This window comes from Macaca mulatta, chromosome 20 (assembly GCF_049350105.2).
Source record: "Macaca mulatta isolate MMU2019108-1 chromosome 20, T2T-MMU8v2.0, whole genome shotgun sequence".
NCBI classification, from domain to species: Eukaryota; Metazoa; Chordata; class Mammalia; order Primates; family Cercopithecidae; genus Macaca; species Macaca mulatta.
The window spans coordinates 80,401,758-80,421,565 of record NC_133425.1 but is presented as its reverse complement, the minus strand read 5'-3'; the positions used below and the strand labels follow the sequence as shown (position 1 = coordinate 80,421,565).

The 19,808-nt window shown below is 49.9% G+C and overlaps 2 protein-coding genes across 11 annotated transcripts in view; one reads left to right on the top strand and one right to left on the bottom strand.

Moving 5' to 3' along the window:
• KIAA0513 overlaps nt 1-15,138 on the bottom strand; it is a 68,866-nt gene extending 53,728 nt beyond the window's left edge. For 6 of the 10 annotated variants that reach the window (XM_077984020.1, XM_077984022.1, XM_077984026.1 and 3 more), the window contains exon 1: nt 15,049-15,106. The gene's annotated coding sequence lies outside the window, so the exon portion shown is untranslated. 10 annotated transcript variants of the gene reach the window in all.
• Nucleotides 15,139-15,251: 113 nt separating this feature from the next.
• The window catches only part of ZDHHC7 (zinc finger DHHC-type palmitoyltransferase 7), a 58,285-nt gene continuing 53,728 nt past the window's right edge, over nt 15,252-19,808 (top strand). Inside the window, exon 1 of the mRNA XM_077987037.1 lies at nt 15,252-15,406. The gene's annotated coding sequence lies outside the window, so the exon portion shown is untranslated. The remainder of the gene's footprint in view (nt 15,407-19,808) is intronic.

Genomic DNA, 19,808 nt, shown 5'->3' with positions numbered 1-19,808 from the left:
TTTTTTTAGTAGAGACGGGGTTTCACCGTGTTAGCCAGGATGGTCTCGATCTCCTGACCTCGTGATCCGCCCGTCTCGGCCTCCCAAAGTGCTGGGATTACAGGCTTGAGCCACCGCGCCCGGCCAGGAAGAAACTGTAAGGCTTAAAAGGGTTAAACAGATGCCTAAGGCTACAGAGCAAAGATGGACGTGTCTAGATAAACCCAGGCAGAGCGGGAGTCCACAGCCTTACAATATTTCGGGTATGGACAAGGACCCCGTCCCGTATTTGCTCATTTGGGGGATAGATAAGGACTCTTCACACAGCTGCAGTACACCGGGGTGGATGAACACTCCCTCGACCAAGAGCCACGGGAAAAGACTCAACCTACAGGTCTCCTCATGTGGAAGACACACAGGCCACATGTGATTAGCAATTTGATATCCCATCCAAAGCATCTGAACTTCTCTAGTTCCCAGTTCAGTAGGGATTGACTAACAAGGAGGGTTTAGCACTTTTCACCCATAAATGCTGGGCTTTCACAGAAGTTACTCGCTGCCAAAAGAAAAGAGTTGAATGTTATTAAAATAATTATAAGACAATAAAGGATGTTTGCAAAGAAGTGGGAACAAAACAGCTATGCACTAATTAATTCTAGACTTTGTGTTACTCAAATAAAATCCCAGGATGTCAGGGTTACATGAGACTTCAGGCTTCTGGCAAACGGGTAGGGGCTTGGCAGACAGATAAGAAAGGGACAGGAGTGGGCAGTGCAGGGGACAAAGGCTGAGATTCCCAGGAATTGTTTTAAGAGCGGGACACTGAAGCCCAGAGAGTGAAGTGACAAGGTGAAGCTGTATCCCCAAAGTCAAGTGGCGGTTTCCTCAGATGGGTCTAGAACCCCCACTTCCCGCCTACCGTGTCACCAGCTGGAAACACAGAGAACCAGGGGAACCCAGGGTCCCTCCCGCCCCTGAGTGGCTTGTCACCTCTCTGCTCAGTGCCACGTCTGGGAATCTCACCACCTGAGGCTGACGAGGACAGCTGCTGTCTCTCTGCCCTTCTCCTTTCCTTATAGATGGAGGCAGCGCCCGAGCAGAGATAAAAGGTGTTACTTTGACGAGTTCAAGCCATTCACTTGGCAACCATCTTTAAGTCCCTACCAAGTACTAGAACTGTGATAAATCCTAGGAAAGAAAGATGAATAGGACATGACCCTTCCTTTCCCAAGCACAGTCCAGAGAGATGCACACAGAAAAGATGACAGCCATGTGCCACGCGCTCTGACTCCAGGAGGCAGATGCCAGGAGGAGCCCAGGAGCAGAACTCCACTCTGCCTGGGGCGGTTTTCAAGGGCTGCGTTCTTTGGGTGAAATCTGGTAGAAGCCTGAGCCTGCCAGTCATACAACGGAAGATATTCCGGACAGAGGAAACAGTTGGCGCGAAGTGACAGGCGTGAGGTGGTTTGCTATCCCCCACATGGCTAATTCAGACTGATTCCGACCTAGTTGGAGAGTAGGGAAGGATTAAAAAAATACTGCCTAGTCTAGCACAACTTCAGTTTCTATTTGGAAGTATTCCCCAAAACCCTAAAACTGAAACATATATAATCAACCACTTTTCTACCCATAATAAAACAGGAGCTGAATTCTTATTTAGGGGACCTTAATATATAACAGGAATTAAAATACATCTCATTCTGCACTCTAGTCCTGCTTTGCAATATGCAAATGCATTTTTGAGGAGCCTGGAAATGGTGGAGTTGGCAGATGTTTACTTGCATGTGAGTGAAAAGAAAGACGTTTCTGTGGCTGTTTTGCTTCAAGGGTATCTAAATAGGTTCCAAGGACTGCTTTAAGTGTATTGATCCACAGCTCTCAAGGCACATGCTTCTCTAGATGGCTTCTCTGCAAAATTCTCATCTGTAGTTTACAAGTGGAGCCAATTTTCTTTCATCTCAAACGCTTTGGCTGCAGGCGGCTCCCATTTGGTCTGTGCTTTTAGGAAAAGCAATGATACATTGGGGAGGGTTTAACCTGAACGGAGAGAAGGGAATGAAAAGATGGGGCCTGCATGGAACCTCTCAAGTTTCCTGAAGTTAAAAACCTTCCCGACATTACCAGAGGTAATTCCAAGACAGCAACAAATGTGTAGCTGCGATGATTGGCAGTGGAGTTTCTTTTTTTGAGACAGAGTCTTGCTGTGTCACCCAGGCTGGAGTGCAGGGGTGTGACCTCAGCTCACTGCAACCTCCGCCTCCCGGGTTCAAGTGATCCTCCTACCTCAGCCTCCCAAGTAGTTGGGATTACAGGTGTGAGCCACCACGCCCAGCCAACAATGGGGTTTCTTGACAATAGCACCGTTAACAGTTGAGCTGATCATTCCTTGTGGTGGGGGCTGTCCTTGCACTATAGGATGCCTGAGGCACTCCCGGCCCCCACCCACTAGATGCCAGAAGCACCCCTGGGTTGTCACAACTGCAAATGTCTCCAGTTGAAACTCCTGACCTACATTAACTCCAAGCAACAGCTTCAAAGCATCTCAATCTCTGCACTTGCTTCCTGTTAAAAACCCTCCTATGGCCGGGCACAGCGGCTCATGCCTGTAATCCCAGCACTTTGGGAGGCTGAGGCAGGCGAATCACCTGAGGTCAGGAGTTCGAGACTAGCCTGGCCAACATGGTGAATCCCTGTCTCTACTACAAACACAAAATTAGCCAGGCATGGTAGCGCATGCCTGTAATCCCAACTACTCAGGAGGCCGAGGCAGGAGAATCACTTGAACCCGGGAGGTGGAGGGTGTAGTGAGCCAAGATGGCGCCACTGCACTCCAGCCTGGGTGACAGAGTGAGATCCATCTCAAAAAAAGAAAAAAAAAGAATAAAGAAAACCTTTTTTTCTTTCTTTGGTATCACTATCACCCAAAAAAAAAAACAACCCAATAAAGAGTAATCATGCCAGCAGTGGTGGCTCACACCTGTAATCCCAATATTTTGGGAGGCTGAGGCAGGGGGATCACTTGAGGTCAGGAGTTCAAGACCAGCCTGGCCAACGTGGCGAAACCCCATTGCTACAAAAAATACAAAACTTAGCTGGGCATGGTGGCACATGTCTGTAGGCCCATTTACACAGGAGGCTGAGGTGGGAGTATCACTTGAGCCCAGGAATTCAAGACCAGCCTGGGCAACACAGCGAAACCCCATCTATAAATAAAATAAATAAAAGTAGCTGGGCATGGTGGCACATGCCTATGGTCCCAGGTACTCAGGAAGTTGAGGCAGGAGGATCACTTCATCCCCAGAGGATGAGGCTGCAGTGAGCCCTGATCGTGCAACTGCACTCCAGCCTGGGCAACACAGTGAGACCCTGTCTCAAAAATATAAAAAAGAGTAATCATATAGACCTTTGATGATACGTAAGTCCCTACATAAAACAGTGTTTTGTGTTACAAGGAACCTCGCGACATTAAATGGCCCCGGTTAAAATAGGCTCCCAATGGCACTGACTACTCTGTGGCCTCTAGAGCAGCAGGAGAATTGAGGGTTTGTGTTTGGCCTCTGTCCACTCAGTCAACAAGTATTATTGAACATCTACAGTGCACCAGGCATTGCTCCGGGTGAAAGAGACAAAGGCCTGGCCCTCAGGGAGCTTATGTCCTAGTCAGAGAGCAAAAAAGCAAACAAAAGATATTATAGCCATCATCTGTACTATGAATAAAATATGTCACTAACAAGTCAGAGCTGTGCTGCCCACTGTGGTAGCTGCTGGCCACATGTGGCCCTTGAGCCCATAAATGTGGCTTGTTCAAGCTGTAACCTGCTCACCACACCAGATTTCAGACTTTGAGCAGAAAAGAGAATGTAAACTATCTCATTAATAATTTTTATATAGATTACATGTAGAAATAATAATATTTTGGATATATTGGTATTGGGTTAAATAGAATAATAGAATCTATTAACAAGAGATTCTTTCTTTTTTTTTTTTTTTGAGGCTGAGTCTGGCTCTGTTGCTCAGGCTGGAGTGCAGTGGCACAATCTCGGCTCACTGCAACCTCCGCCTCCCAGGTTCAAGTGATTCTCCTGCCTCAGCCTCCCGAGTAGCTGGGATTACAGGTGCCCACCACCATGCCCAGCGATCTTTTTGTCTTTTTAGTAGAGATAGAGTTTCACTGTGTTGGTCAGGCTGGTCTCGAACTCCTGACCTCAAGTGATCCACCCACCTCGGCCTCCCAAAGTGCTGGGATTACAGGCATGAGCCACCGCACCCGGCCAATTAAAAAATAGATTATACTGCTAGATACCCTTACTTGTTCAATGTGGCTGCTAGATCTAAAATCACACATGTGGTACGTCCTGCATTTCTGCTGGACTGTGCTGGGTTAGGGAAGGTAGCTGGCAGCAAGGAGCACCTTCAGCCTGAGAAAGCAGGGAGGTCACTACGATCCGGAGGCCGTGGGGCCCAGCCCAGGGAAGAGGCAAACTCAGTGCTCTTCAAGGGCATGGACCTGGGCCATTCTATCCATCGCCACGCAGTGTGGTCCAGTGGGTGCACAAAGGCGGTGTGGAAGGAGCTGAGGGTGGGAGGGCTGCAGGGACTTGCAGGCCAAGTTACAGACTTGGGAATACATCCCAGGAGCAACTGGAGGGTTTAAACCTGGGGAATGCCATAAGCTCGATTTTGGAAAGATGCTGCACTCTGGCCACTGTGTGGAGAGCGGACTGGCATGCTAGCAAGAACAGACGCAGGACCACAGGTGGGAGGCGCAGCCTCACGGGGCCCCTCCGCTCTTGGCCGCTCCAGCTCACTTGGGAGGGTTCCCCGGAGGAGGGAGAGAGGATGTGAGACATGCTACTTCTTTCCCACAGCATAGATGACTTTGTTAATTCTACTTCCATTAAATTTCTGATTATGTAGAGTATCGCTTCCTTCCACAAAAGCAGACTCGTAGTGTTTTTTATTATCCAAATTGGGCCTTGGGATTCTAGGAGTGATGTTGTTCTGTGTAATGAAGTTCAACATAATCTGCCTCTCACTGAGTAGAGTGGGGAATCGACTAGTTTTACTTTATTAACGGATTTTCTATTTCCTTCCAACCACTGCAAATTAAGTTTTTTAAAAGTTATGGGGAGGGAGTCTTAGGTTTGACAGTGACACACGGACACTGCTTTGGTCTCATTTCATTCTTTTACTTCATTCTCGATACTTACTATTCACTCAGAATGTGGTTCTCTTCCCTCATGAGGCTTCCACCCCTCCTTTCAGGGCCCCATTTTGTATCCCAGTGTCCTAGGTTCACCCGACATCCCCTAACTCAAGGATGTCAGCGTCACAGCGGCCGTCCACATGCACTGACTCTGGCATTTTCCATTTGTTCCACTGTTCCTAGATTCTCATTTTCCCCTAGCTCATTGGTCACTTTTGCCACTGAGTCATCTGCTTGTGAGTCACGTCTGGCTATGATGTAAAGGCCAGGAAAATGTCTCCAAACACACCTGGCACAGAAAAGGATGTCACTGAAGAAGATGGTCTGTCAGGCACATGCTTTCCTACATGGACTCAGCCATGAAGAGAAAAAAAAAATCCCCTTCTCTCTCCTTTCCTTCTTCTAATTTACCATCCCCATCAGCCTTGGCTAGAAACTACTCCTACAGAGCAATGCGTCCTGGCCATTCATTTCTGATATTTAGAGGCAGGAGAACATTTCTGGAATAAGGCCAGAAACCCTGCAAGAATGAAAGCAGGATTTTCTCAAGTCAGGTTCTTCCTACTGAGCGAGGCGGACCTCACACACACACTGCCGCGGCATCACTTTCCTTCTGGGAGCTATGACGATCCCGTGTTACACGGAGACCACCAAACTGTGCGTTAAATAAGGAAAGGTGGGAGCGGTCCCAGGGGAGGGGGGCTGGGCAGGTGTGACCACATGCAGTGTGGTGCCCTGGACTGGATCCTGGAACAGAAAGCGGACAGTACAGGCACACTGTGGCAGTCAAGCAAGGCCTATGGCGTAATATGTAAGCACAGCCAGGAGGGCTACTCCCTGCTCGTCCACCCCACAATCAAAGGCTCCCTCTGCAAGAGGGCAGATGGAGACGAGTGCAGAGGGCCAGAAGGCACCGGCACTCTTTCCCAGTACCAGACAATCACTAAAAACATCCACAGTAGAAAGGAACAGAGCATGGACACATGCTACAACAGTGACGAACTAAAAATGAATCTAGTTACAAGGCCACATACTGGACGATTCCATGTTTACGAAATGTCCAGAACAGGTGAATCCACGGAGACAAAAACTGGATTAGTGGTTGTCAGAGGCCAGACTGGGAGGTGGGGGCAGAGACTGCAAATGCCAAAGGGGTCTCGTGGATGGGATGATGGAAATGTTCTGAAATTAGATTATGAGGAAGGCTGCACCACTCAGTAAAACTACTAAGAATCACTAAATTGTACAACTGAAATGGGAAAATGTGATGATATCTAGAACATGCTCAATAAGCTGTTAAAGAAACAAACAAAGAAGGAGGAAAGAAGCCTGTTTAAACACTCTACACAGGCCAGCTGTGGTGGCTCACGCCTGTAATCCCAGTATTTTGGGAGGCCAGGGCGGGAGGATTGCTTGAGCCGAGAAGTGCAAGACCAGCCCAGGCAACATAGCAAGAACCCATTTCTTTCTTTTTTTTTTTTTTTTTTTTTTTTGAGACAGAGTCTTGCTCTGTTGCCCAGGCTGGAGTGCAGTGGCAGGATCTCGGTTCACTGCAAGCTCTGCCTCCTGGGTTCACACCATTCTCCTGCCTCAACCTCCCAAGTAGCTGGGACTACAGGCGCCTGCCACCACGCCTGGCTAATTTTTCCATATTTTTTTAGTAAAGATGGGGTTTCACCGTGTTAGCCAGGATGGTCTCGATCTCCTAACCTTGTGATCTGCCCACCTTGACCTCCCAAAGTGCTGGCATTACAGCTGTGAGCCACCGCGCCCAGCCAAGATCCTATTTTTACTAAAAATAAAAAATAAAAATAAATTAGCCAGGCATAGTGGTGCATGCCTGTAGTCCCAGCTACCTGGCAGGCTGAGGTGGAAGGATCACTCGAGCCTGGGAGGTCGAGGCTGCAGTGAGCGGTGGTTGCACCACTGCCCTCCAGCCTGGACCACTGAACAAGATCTCATCTCTAAAAACAAACAAACAAAAAACAAAACAACATCGTAAGCAAAGTGAGAGAAGATTCTGACACTAGAAGACTTGAGGTCAAAGCCTTCCTTTCACAGCCTGGGAGAGGAGGGTCCCCATGGAGCTGGGTGGAGACCAGGGCTTCCTAAACCACCAGCTTCCTGTGCCACCAGCATTTCTTCGTCACCTGCTCTGTGCTGGGCACTGGGCTAGGCCTGGGGAACGGAACGAGCAGGACAACACAGGACTTGCAGAGCCACTTCTGACCTGCTCAGAGAGGAACGGGCGGCGAAGAGGGCAAGAGAGGGGCCTGCCACGGGACGGGGGACAGACCCAGCACCGCTGTGGCCCTGCTCTGAGAACCGGGGGCTCCAGGAAGATGTCCTGGTGCCTGGGGCTTTGACAGCCAGGTGGAAATCAGAGGGCTGAGAGGAAGCAGGGTAGCCGACGGCTCAGCCTGGGGAAGGGGCAGAGGCAGGTGCACAGGTGTGAGGTGGGGCTTAGGGGCCCAGCGCCCTGCAGAGCACTTGTCTCTGGTGACAGGGGGTCTCAAAGGTGACCTGCACTCTGCCAGGAGAGGTGGCACAGGGGAGAGGCAAAGAAACCCAGGCCCAGAGATGGGCTGCCCTGGCCCACGTGCTGGCACTGCTCTTACACACTGTGTGATGGAGGCATGTTACTCCGCCTCTCTATACCTCAGTTTTCTCACCTGCGAAATGGGGATGGTAACCATGGCTACATTACACTGTTTTTGTGAGGGTTGAAGTGATAGCCCCATGAGGTACTGGGCACATAGCTGGGCGTGGACAGAGGAAACCCTAAAAATATGAGCCATAATAACAACCACACAATTTTTATACCTCAGCCACATAAGATAAACTGTCTCCGTCACATTCCTTCCTCTGTACTCGCCCTGGACATGGCAAACCCTACCCAGTGAAGTCTAAGGCACAAGACTATGAAAACCACTCCATAAATAAAGCACTTTCCCCACACTCTTGCCCCATATTTAACTGTACAGACTCATTTCTGCCAAGCACCTTCCTTCCCCAGATAAACTCCTTGGCAGGAGTACAGCCATCAGCTTTTTTTTTTTTTTTTGGAGATGGAGTTTCCCTCTTGTCGCCCAGGCTGGAGTGCAATGGTGCAGTTTACTGCAACCTCCACCTCCTGTGTTCAAGCGATTCTCCTGCCTCAGCCTCCTTAGTAGCTGGGCTTACAGGAACCCATAACCACGCCTGGTTAATTTTTGTGTTTTTAGTAAGAGAGAGGGTTTCACCATGTTGGCCAAGCTGGTCTCGAACTCCTGACCTCCAGTGATCTACTTGCCTCGGCCTCCCAAAGTGCTGGGATTTCAGGCATCAGCCACCACGCCTAGTCTCATCAGCTCTTAACACGGGAAACAAGTTATCTGTCACAACAGATGGACTGTGGCGAGGTTGGAGGAAGGAAGGAGGGGAGGGATGGCGAGCATGACCCATGGGGTGAGAGGGATGAAGGTAATTGGGGACATTAAAAGGATATCAGATCTCTGGAAGGAGACACAAGAAATGGGCAGTAACGTCACTGGGGAGGGTAACTGGGAAGCGGCGGGGGCAGGGAGGGACAAACTATGACATCTTTCTGTATCATTTGAATTTGGTGCCACCTGCACGTATTACTTAGTCAAAAATAAAAATAAATAAAGACAGGGGCATATTGGGTATCTGGGTGACAGATCCAGGAATTGAGGCATCTCCAGCTGCAGGTGCCAGTCACCAGATAAGTCAGCTGGCACCAGTCCTGCTCGACCTTTCCCCCACCCCTGCCCCCACCCCCAGCCCAAAGGGAGAAAAGTTGCTCTGTGAACTCCCTGAGGGCTCATCCTTGGTCAAATCTGAGACACAGAAGCCCACAGCTCTGGAGGCCTTGGTAAAAAGCCCTTCCAAATTACACAAGGGAGGAGGCTTCTACATACGCCACCGCCTCTGGGAAGCATTGCCTAAGTGGGAGGGCATCGTATTCAGCCGCGCCATTTATTTCACTGCTGGACGCCCATGAGCTGTTCCTCCACTACAAGGACCAGTGTAGCAAAACGCAAAGGAAGGGAATCATCTCCCTGGGCTCCTGCAGAGTGCATCGGAGAAACCCAGCATCCTGACCTGAAGCAGCAGTGGCGTCCCTGCCGGGAGGGGTAAAGAAGCTGTGGGCTCTGCAATCAGAAGTGAGGAGGTTCTCACTGTCAGGAGCTGCACGGCCTTGGGCAGGTCGCTGGATTGCTAGCCCTCTTCATGGTGAAGCACAATGGTCAGCACTTGACTCGCAAATCGTAAGGATCATGAATGCTGCTCGTAAAAACGTCCACATCCCCGTCATTATCCCTAAAAATAATCGAGCACCTCCTGCCAATTTTTCCCTTTAAAACGTCACTGCATCTTGATCCTGGAAGGCATTATGGATTGAATTTAGGCGCCCCCACCCCTGCAACCCCTGGACCCAAAAGATATGTTGAGGTCCTAACCCAGGGAACCTGTGAACTTAATTGAAAATAGGGTCTCTGTGGGGCTGGGCACAGTGGTTCACATCTGCAATCCCAGCACTTTGGGAGGCCGAGGTGGGCGGATCACGAGGTCAGGAGATTGAGATCATCCTGGCTAACATGGTGAAACCCCATCTCTACTAAAAATACAAAAAATTAGCCAGGCGTGGTGGCAGGCGCCTGTAGTCCCAGCTACTCGGGAGGCTGAGGCAGGAGAATGGCGTGAACCTGGAAGGCGGAGCTTGCAGTGAGACGAGATCACACCACTGCACTCCAGCCTGGGCGACAGAGTGAGACATTGTCTCAAAAAAAAAAAAAAGAAAGAAAAGAAAGGAAAAGAAAATAGGGTTTCTGTGGATGTAATTAGTCGAGTGGAGGTCATCCCACAACTTGGGAGGCCGAGGCAGGAGGATCACTTGAGGTCAGGAGTTCGAGACCAGCCTGGCCAATATGGTGAAACCCCATCTTTACCAAAAATACAAAAATTAGCCAGGCGTGGTGGCACGCACCTGTAATCCCAGCTACAGGGGAGGCTGAGGCACGCGAGACGGTAGTTGCAGTGAGCTGGGATCATGCCTTGCACTCCAGCCCGGGCAACACAGACTCTGTCTCAAAAAAAGAGAAGGTCATAATGGAGTAGTGTGGAACCCAAGTCCAATCCGACTGGTGCCCTTTTAAGAGGAGAAGAGACACAGACCCACAGGAGAAGACATGAAGTGGAGACAGACACAAGGGGACAAGGAGGCCATGTGACCACAGGGGCTGACCCTGCGGTAACGCAGATGCCAGTGAGGGGACATCACGGATCACCGGCCACCAGCAGAAGCTGGGAGCAAGGCACAGAGTCTCTGAGTCCCCAAGAAGGAACCAGCCCTGCTGACACCTTCATTTTGGATTTGTGGTCTCCAGAACTGTGAGAATAAATTTCGGTTGCTTTAAGCCCCGATGTGTACTTCTTTGTGAGAGCAGTCCTGAGAGAAATAAAGGTGACCTGGCATTACTGTCTGTCTAGTGCCTGAATTCTCTTGCCCAATGGTCCACTAGCCAGGCTAGGTTTGACCGTCTCTAGTAAAAGCATTCTCCAATAAACGAGGTCATTTCTGATATTGTTATGAAGAAAATAAAACACTATAATATGACAGAGTGAGTGGACAGGGATCAGAGGAAAAAGAACATTATTCTGACTATTAGGAACGGTCTCACTAAGGATGTGATACTGCAGCAGTGATGGGAACAGCAGGAAGCTGGCCATGGAAAGAGGAGGAACAGCCCGTGCAAAAGCCCTGAGGCAGAGTCATTTTGGCACTCGCAAGGCACAGGAAGAAGGCAGGACCTTGGTGAGTGACAGCAGCAGTCGATGAAGCTGGAGAAACAGGCAGGGTCAGTCAGCACCTGCGCAGTTGCCCTAGTTGACCAAGGTCTTGGGAAGCTGCTAGAGACAGACACGATTTAACTCAGAGTTTTTAAACGACCACTCTTGCACAATCACGGTCTTAAAACTGAAGTCTGAGGTGCAGTGGTACAATCTCAGCTCATGGCAACCTCCACCTCTGGGTCTCAAGTGATCCTCCCACCCCAGCCTCCCTAGTAGCTGGGATTACAGGTTTGCACCACCACGCCTGCCTAATTTTTGTATATTTTTTGGTAGAGATGGGGTTTCGCCATGTTGCCCAGGCTGGTCTTGAACTCCTGGGCTCAGGTGATCCACCTGCCTTGGCCCCCACAAAGTGCTGGTATTCCAAGTGTAGCCACCACACCCAGCCAAGGCCAAGTCTTTCTATTACTTTTGTCCCTTGGTTCTTGGAACCCTGGGCTTAATAAATCACAGTTCCCAAGCTTCTCCAGGCTTACGTCTAATTCATTCACCACTGTAGCAGTTTCCAATGAATATGCTTATTTTTTTCTACACTGTTCATTACATGTGATGTCCAGAAAAGAACACAATGTTCTAAGCATGGAGTAGACTGGGACTGTCCCCTGTTTCATTCCAGACCTATACTTCTGTTCATGTGCCCGGGGTTGCCTTGGCTTTCCATTGTTTTATACCACTGACTTGCCGAAACATTTATCGGCCAACCTCCCCCGAAGTCCTCTTTGTGATGCCCAGATTTAGACAGTGGGATTAAAACTTGTTCTTCCCTCAGAACAACTACGCCTTTTTGGGGGTTTTTTTGTTTTTTGTTTTTTTTGAGATGGAATCTTTCTTTGTCACCTAGGCAGTGGCGCAATCTCGGCTCACTGCAACCTTCACTTCCTGGGTTCAAGTGATTCTGCCTCAGCCAGGATGCCAGGATTACACGTACCCGCCACCATGCCCAGCTAATTTTTGTATTTTTTTTTTTTTTTTTTTTTTTTGAGACGGAGTCTCACTCTGTCGCCCAGGCTGGAGTGCAGTGGCCGGATCTCAGCTCACTGCAAGCTCCGCCTCCCGGGTTCACGCCATTCTCCTGCCTCAGCCTCCCAAGTAGCTGGGACTACAGGCGCCCGCCACCTCGCCCGGCTAGTTTTTTGTATTTTTTAGTAGAGACGGAGTTTCACCGGGTTAGCCAGGATGGTCTCGATCTCCTGACCTCATGATCCGCCCGTCTCGGCCTCCCAAAGTGCTGGGATTACAGGCTTGAGCCACCGCGCCCGGCCCTAATTTTTGTATTTTTAGTAGAGACGGGTTTCACCATGTTGCCCAAGCTGGTCTTGAACTCCTGACCTCACGTGATCCACCTGCCTCAGCCTCCCAAAGTGCCGGAATTACAGGAAAACGACAGCCACCGCGCCCAGCCCTATGGCTTATTTTTAAGTGTCACCATAATGCATACAATGCCACATATAAAAAATGGTTTAGAATAAACAAAGTTACTGGGTCAGCTCCCTTGGTTTCACAACCACTGCATTTCTCTTTCGGGTGGAGGACAAGGAAAACGATTCTAGCAGGCTGCCGGAGAACTGCATGCTCTCTTGCCTCACACAGCTGAAGACACCTGGGCTATGTGGAAATACAGAGACTTAAGCAAAAGACGCTCTTTGAAATCATACTTCCTATTGGATTTCTCAAGGACGTCTAAATAAATCTGAGTCCACGCAGACTACCTCAAGCTTGGGGTGGGGGCAGGGGTGCTGCGGCGGATTCGGTAAGCCGGGCAGGTGGTGGAAGAAAAGGATGTTTTGCAAGCCTCTGAGGACCCCTCGTGTGAGGCACAATCCACCCGGATCTGCCCCACTTCCCATTCCACAGAGTGGTAAGGGCTGCTATATCCAGTGTCAGATGGCTGGGCTGATCACTTCACTGTGCCCACAGTAGCAAAGTGACCCTGTGCAAGTCACTCAGCCTCAGTTTCCTCATCTGTGACATGGGAATGGTAACAAACCCATCCTGATTGCCAAGCTTATAATGAAGATTAGCCATGAGTCTGCGTGGGAAAACCCTTGTGAAGTATGAAAGTGAGGGTTATTATGGACAATAGAGTTTTTTACTCCTGCTTTTGCATGTCTTTCCTGCTGCTGGTTGACTTCTCATGACTTTTTTTAAAAACTGCCCCAGGCTGCTTTTGGTGTTTTTTTTTAACCTGATTACTTTTGCTTTATGAGAGAAAGGAGGGAGAAGGTGGGAGGACAGAGAGGCAGGCAGCATGACTCATCCCACCCCAAACCCTTCCTGGGGACTGTCCTAAAAGATGCTCCTCAGAGCCACTGGGGCTACTATAAAGCAATTCACCTTTGAAGAAGCAGTTATTGTCATGAAAAGGGAGCCATAGCCAGTATCTATGGAAATCCTCCACTTTCTGGCATTCAGCAGCAAATTATTTAAGGCTTGTGATTTACTCCGTCACCAAGTGGCTTCTCATTGCCTTTGGCTGTTACATCTCAAATAACGCAAACCAACCTTCACACTAACTGACACGTCCCATACAAAAGGCAAACACGGCCAGAAACGTCAGAATGTAACACAGAGAGGCTAGTGATGATCTGATCGTGAAGGCTGCCTACATGTGAGTCCCACGCCATCTTCATCTCTTTAATGGAAAAAGAAAATCTCATGAGTCAACTTTTTCATTGCGAGCCAATCTCAATAGCCTTTCGTCCCGTGCTTCAAAGGCGTAAGCAGTCCTATTTCTGAACAAAGTGGAAATAAAAACAAGTGACAGCCAGAGACACTGAACAATGGAGAACATACGCTTCCCAGGAGAAATGGGGGGAAGACAGGAAGGAACGCTCACATGCAATATAACCCACACCTTTTTCCTTTGCACGATTCTGTGTTAAGCATTTCTCTGCCCTGCTTTTAGGTTGAGGGAGGGGGTTGCCTCTAAGGAAATGAATCTGAAACATCAACATCAAGTCACAGCCTGGCTAAAGCAGCCTTGGCCCTGACAGCTGTCAGCCTGCCTCTAACACTGACTCACCACAGCCACTACCTCCACGTCAGGGGCGCCTCACCTGTGCCAGCTCAGAGGCTGTTCCTGCACAATCCGGAGGCTGGGACTCATGCCTGGCCCCTAACTAGAGAGGAAGAGGACCCAGCTGGTGCCCCTGCAAAGTCTTTTTTTTCCTCTTCCCCTTTTCATCTTCCCAAGTCTAATCAACCTGCAACCCAGGGAAGCACAAACCCAGGACAAGGGCAGGAATGGGGGGCACGCACCCAGCTCCAGAACACTCAATTCTGTCCTTTCCAAGATCCTCTAAACGTGTTCAATTCCACCTGATCCAGCGGTCCTAAACTGAGCTGCTAAAACCGCATTTCCACTGCTATGCTCTCTGCAATCCTCCCCTTTGCTCACGGGCCCATCAAGAGCAGAGGGAAGAGGCAGAATGGATAGGGCTGGCCACCCAGGCCAGGAAGCCCCTTTCTCTCACCCCACCCTGCTAGCCCCGGGAGCGGTGAGGCAGCAACTTCATCAACCCGCACACACGCACGATTCGCCAATGTCTTTACCCCCCGGGTCCCTGCACCCTCTCCCCAGAATGCCCTTGCAGAAGTCCGGGATTTCTTCTTCCCCCAAGACTGGGACACCAGCTCCATCCCAAAGCCACCTGCTGCCACCACCTGCCCCCGGTTTGGGGACGCCTCCTCCCGGCAGCGGCCCGGGTTGCACTCATTCACCGGCGTCCGCACTGCCCCTCCGCCCATGGGCTCCCAGCGACCTTCCCCTATTCCCCTTGCCTTCCAGCAGGCGAGGAGTCTGCGGAGAACCGCGGCTTGAGCCCCCGGCCCGCGAGGCCCCGCCCCCGCCTACCCCGCGGACCCCTCCTCCCTCCTCGCGCCCCCCGCCCCACGGCGCTCCCAGCTGTCACCCCTCGCAGACCCCCGTCCCGGGTCCCCGCCGTCCCTCCCGGGTCATCCTTCCCCTCACGAGCCTGTCAGGCCGGCCTGAGGACGCCCCACCGCACCTCTCACCGCGGGCACACAGCGCAGGGAACCGGCGCCGTCGGACTCCGCGGCTGCGGCGACTGCGCCGCCCGCGAGCAGCCGGGTCCTTTCCCGATGCCGCGGCGCGAGCTGTCAGTCAACTGGACGTGCCCGCCTCCAGCCCCTTCTGCGCAGGCGAGAGACGGGTCGTGCCCTCCCCTCCCAGGAGGGGCGGCCCACGGTTGGTGTCACGTGACAGGGCGGAGCCTGCGGGGCCCGAGGCCTGCTCCGCTACGTGGGTGCGCGCCCGGGGATACCTGGATCCTTGCTTGCTCTGCCAAGAGGCTGGGTGTTCTCCGGCTCTGGGAGCAGTGGGTGGGGCAGGGCCGGTGCGTACAGGTGAGTGGGTTATTTCATGATTTTGTTGGGAGCATGAGAAGCGCCAGCAGGAATCTAGGAAATACCGTCTGATTCTAGTTGTTTCCTGGCCCTGGGTTTCCCTACCTTTAAAACAAGCGTGGCATTTACCCGCCCTATCCCCTAGTTACGGTGAAGGCATGACATTAACCAACATACCTTTAAAATTAGTCCAGCGAGGCTTTGAGCCGGAGCTAAAAATAATCATAATAAATAAATGATATAAATTTTTTTTTTAAATTTTACAAAGAAAAATGTCCGGCGAGGATACATGGTATGGAAGAGCAATCGGAGGCCAATATATTTTTTAAAACGGGGCATCTTTGAGACTGGTAGATTCCATCTCAGTTGCTCCATAAATTCTAGGCCAGTCGGCATCTTTTCAGCAAATACAATAAACACAACGTTCAGGCCATTCAGTTTCTTCTGTCTCCTCAATTAAAACAAAAAAAGTTGTTTAAATAGAAGTGCTGCCTTTGGACGCCTTTTTAGTTGTAGAGGAAGTATGGAAACATAAACTGACAGCCCCTCCCTAGTAATTTGGGGGTTGTGTCAAACTCGACTCCAGCACCTAGCAAAGTGGAGAATCTGGTTCTGGAGTATTAACTGACACCTCAAATTTTCTGAAGATGTTTGTACAACTACATTCCAGGGCTATAATGCTCCTTCTGGTAGCTCCTTAAATGAAGTGATCAAGCCCTGTCTCTAAAGAAATGCAGTGATATCTGAAATAGGGCTGAATGTCAATTTTAGAAAACGGTGGGTTTTCTGAAATTGCGGGAGTTACGCAGGAGAAACAAGTTCTACCACTTAAGAGAAAAGATGACATGTGGATTGATGACCAAGTATCTGTCCCACACCCCAGGCAGAAGTGATAGTCCTTGGAAAGATGTAGACTTGAACTGTAGACTCCTTGGGAAAGTTTAAGGGAACACATGAAGAAAAAAGCTGGGAGCTGCAGTGCCCTGAGGATTATGGAGTCTTCAGCACCATAGCTCCTTCTGGTTCATTCCAGATTTGTTTGATCAACTGGGTGTGGCCACCAAGCATGTGAAGCTGGAACTCAGGGAGTCTCCAGCTTGGTGTGAATTCAGTTTGTGTCAAATACCCCTCATTCCTTGACATGGTTGCTACAGGTGAGTGGGTGCGCCTTTGGTCTCTGCAGGGTTCTGCCCTGAGTCCAGCAGAATGCAAGTGCCATGTTGTAGAATTCATGGGAATGGAGGAGGATGGATGCCGTGGGTGAAGAAACTCCTTCCCTGGGTCAGCAAGTGAACCTCTCACAAGGCACTGACTTGTGCCATCCTGACCTGCCCTTGCATTGCCAGCTGTTCGGGAGAATTGAAAAAAGGTGACTCATTTAGTCAGATTCTGTTTTAGGGGAATGTCATGCAGACCCTCTCCTGACTTCGTAGAAGGTTTTCTGACCTTGTCAAAAGGTTACAGAGAGGCAGATGACATGACCATTTTTTAAAAGAGGAAGAAAGTGAGTTCTGCAAACCACAGATCAGTGAACTTGCCATTGGGCCTGGAAAATCTTCAGGACAGATGACTTAACAAAAAAAATTTGTGACCTCTCCGAAGATGAAACACCAGTGACAAAGACCAAGTCACACTAGGCTAACCTTATTTCTTGCTGTGAAATGTATAAACTGGTAATTCAAGGAAATATGGTGGAAATATATATCTGGACTCAGAAGGTTTATTTCCCAGGATTCTTTCAGTTACTAGTGATGGAAACTCGATTCAAACTGGTTTTTAAAAGAGAGGGGGCCGGGTGTGGTGGCTCACGCCTGTAATCCCAGCACGTTGGGAGGCCAAGGCGGGCAGATCAAGAGGTCAAGAGATCGAGACTATCCTGGCCAACATGGTGAAACCTGGTCTCTACTAAAAATACAAAAATTAGCTGGGCGTGGTGGTGTGCATCTATAGTCCCAGCTGCTCGGGAGGCTGAGGCAGGAGAATCGCTTGAACCTGGGAGGCAGAGGTTGCAGTGAGGCGAGATCTCGCCATTGCACTCCAGCCTGATGACAGAATGAGACTCAGTCTCTGCCCCCCCCACCCCGAAAAAGAGGGAATATGTTGGCGGACATAACTAAAAGGCTCTGGGGTTAACTCAGCACGATCCAGGAGCACAAGTGATGTCATCAGAACTTGGTCTCTCCCGCTCTTCACTGCTCCTTTGAGTTGGCTTTAGTCTCAGATTAAGCTCCTTTTTTTTTTTTTTTTTTTTTAATGGTCTCACTGTGTCACCCAGGCTGGAGTGCAGTGACGCAATCTCAGCTCACTGCAACCTCCGCCTTCCAGATTCAAGCAATTCTCATGCCTTAGCCCCCCAAGTAGCTGGGAATGCAGGTGTGCACCACCACGCTTGTCTAATTTTTGTATTTTTAGTAGAGACGGGGTTTCACCATGTTGGCCAGGCTGGTCTTGAACTGCTGGGCTCAAGTGATCCACCTACCTCGGCCTCCCAAAGTGCTGGGATTACAGGCATGAGCCACCACGCCTGGCCTCAGATTAGGTTCTTTTTACAGAATGTCCTCCAAGAGCTCTAGACTTATATTGTCTGTCTCAGCTTAGCAGGCCCCATGGAAAAGAGGATCTTCTCTTTCAATATTTTCAGCAAAAGCCCCAGGATTTGTTCGGAATGGACTGATGCACCTGTGTGTTCATCCCCTGGAACCAATCTCTGAGGTCAGGTTGTTGGAATAACTGGATTGATCAGATCTGCACAGGAGTAGGGGTCAGCCCCACTCACACTACTTGAGTGGAGAGCAAGGGAAGGGAGGCTCTTCCCAGGAAACTGAGGTGGTCTGGTCAGAACAAGGAGGGTCGATTCTGGACAGGCAGGGAAACCTACAGATATCCAGGATGGAGCCTCTGCTAACATATCTCATGACATTGTTTAAAGGACAGGACATGGGAAGGTGGTAGGAGAAGCAGTAAAGTTATTGGATGGCTAAATCAATATTCAGAAATATTCTGGCTGGGCACGGTGGCTCATGCCTTTAATCCCAGCACTTTGGGAGGCCAAGTGGGTGTATCACAAGGTCAGGAGTTCAAGACCAGCCTGGCCAACATGGTGAAACCCCATCTCTACTAAAGATACAAAAAATTAGCCGGGCATGGTGGTACATGCCTATAATCCCAGCTACTCGAGAGGCTAAGGCAGGAGAATCGCTTGAACCTGGGAGGCGGAGGTTGCAGCGAGCTGAGATCGCACCATTATACTCCAGCCTAGGCAATAGAACAAGACTCTGACTCAAAAAAACAAACAAACAAAAAAAACAACTCTGAGACCAGTTGCAGGGCCTCATGCCTGTAATCTCAGCACTTTGGGAAGCCAAGGCGGGTGGATCACCTGAGGTCAGGAGTTTGAGACCAGCCTGGCCATCATGGCGAAACCCCATCTCTACTAAAAATACAAAAATTAGCCAAGTGTGGTGGCACATGCCTATAATCTCAGCTACTTGGGAATCTGAGGCAGGAGAATCGCTTGAACCCGGGAGGCGGAGGTTGCAGTGAGCTGAGATCTTGCCATTGCACTCCAGCCTGGGCAACAGAGCAACACTCTGTCTCAAAAAAAATACTTAGAATAGGTTGGGCGTGATGGCTCATGCCTGTAATCCCAGCACTTTGGGAGGCCGAGGCAGATCACTTGAGCTTAGGAGTTTGAGACCAGCATGGGCAACATGGTAAAACCCTGTCTCTACCAAAAATACAAAAAATTAGCTGGGTGTGGTGACACATGCCTGTAGTCCCAGCTACTTGGAAGCCTGAGGTAAGAGGATTGCTTGAGCCGGGGAGGTAAAGGCTGCAGTGAGCCAAGATTGTGCCGCTGCACTCCAGCCTGGGTGACAGAGGGAGACCCTGTCTCAAAAAACAAACAAAGAAATACTTTGAATAGAGGATGAGTCCAAAAAACAACTATACAAAATAGCAGATGATATGAATGAGCACCAGTTCTGCGTGTGTTTGACTACCATGCCTGTTTTTCCTTTGTTTTAACAAATCACCACAAACTTATTGGCTTAAAAACAACACAATTGGCCGGGTGTGTTGGCTCATGCCTGTAATCCCAGCACTTTGGGAGGCCGAGGCAGGTGGATCACCTGAGGTCAGGAGTTCAAGACCAGCCTGGCCAACATGGTGAAACCCTGTCCCTACTAAAATATGAAAATTAGCCAGGCATGGTGGTGCACCTGTAATTCCAGCTACTCGGGAGGTGGAGGCAGGAGAATTGCTTGAACCTAGAAGGCAGAGGTTGCAGTAAGCTGAAATCGCGCCACTGCACTCCAGCCTGGGCGACAGAGGCAACACTCCATCTCAAAGAAAAAAAAGAAAAGAAAACCATAATTTATTATCTTACAGTTTTGGAGGTCAA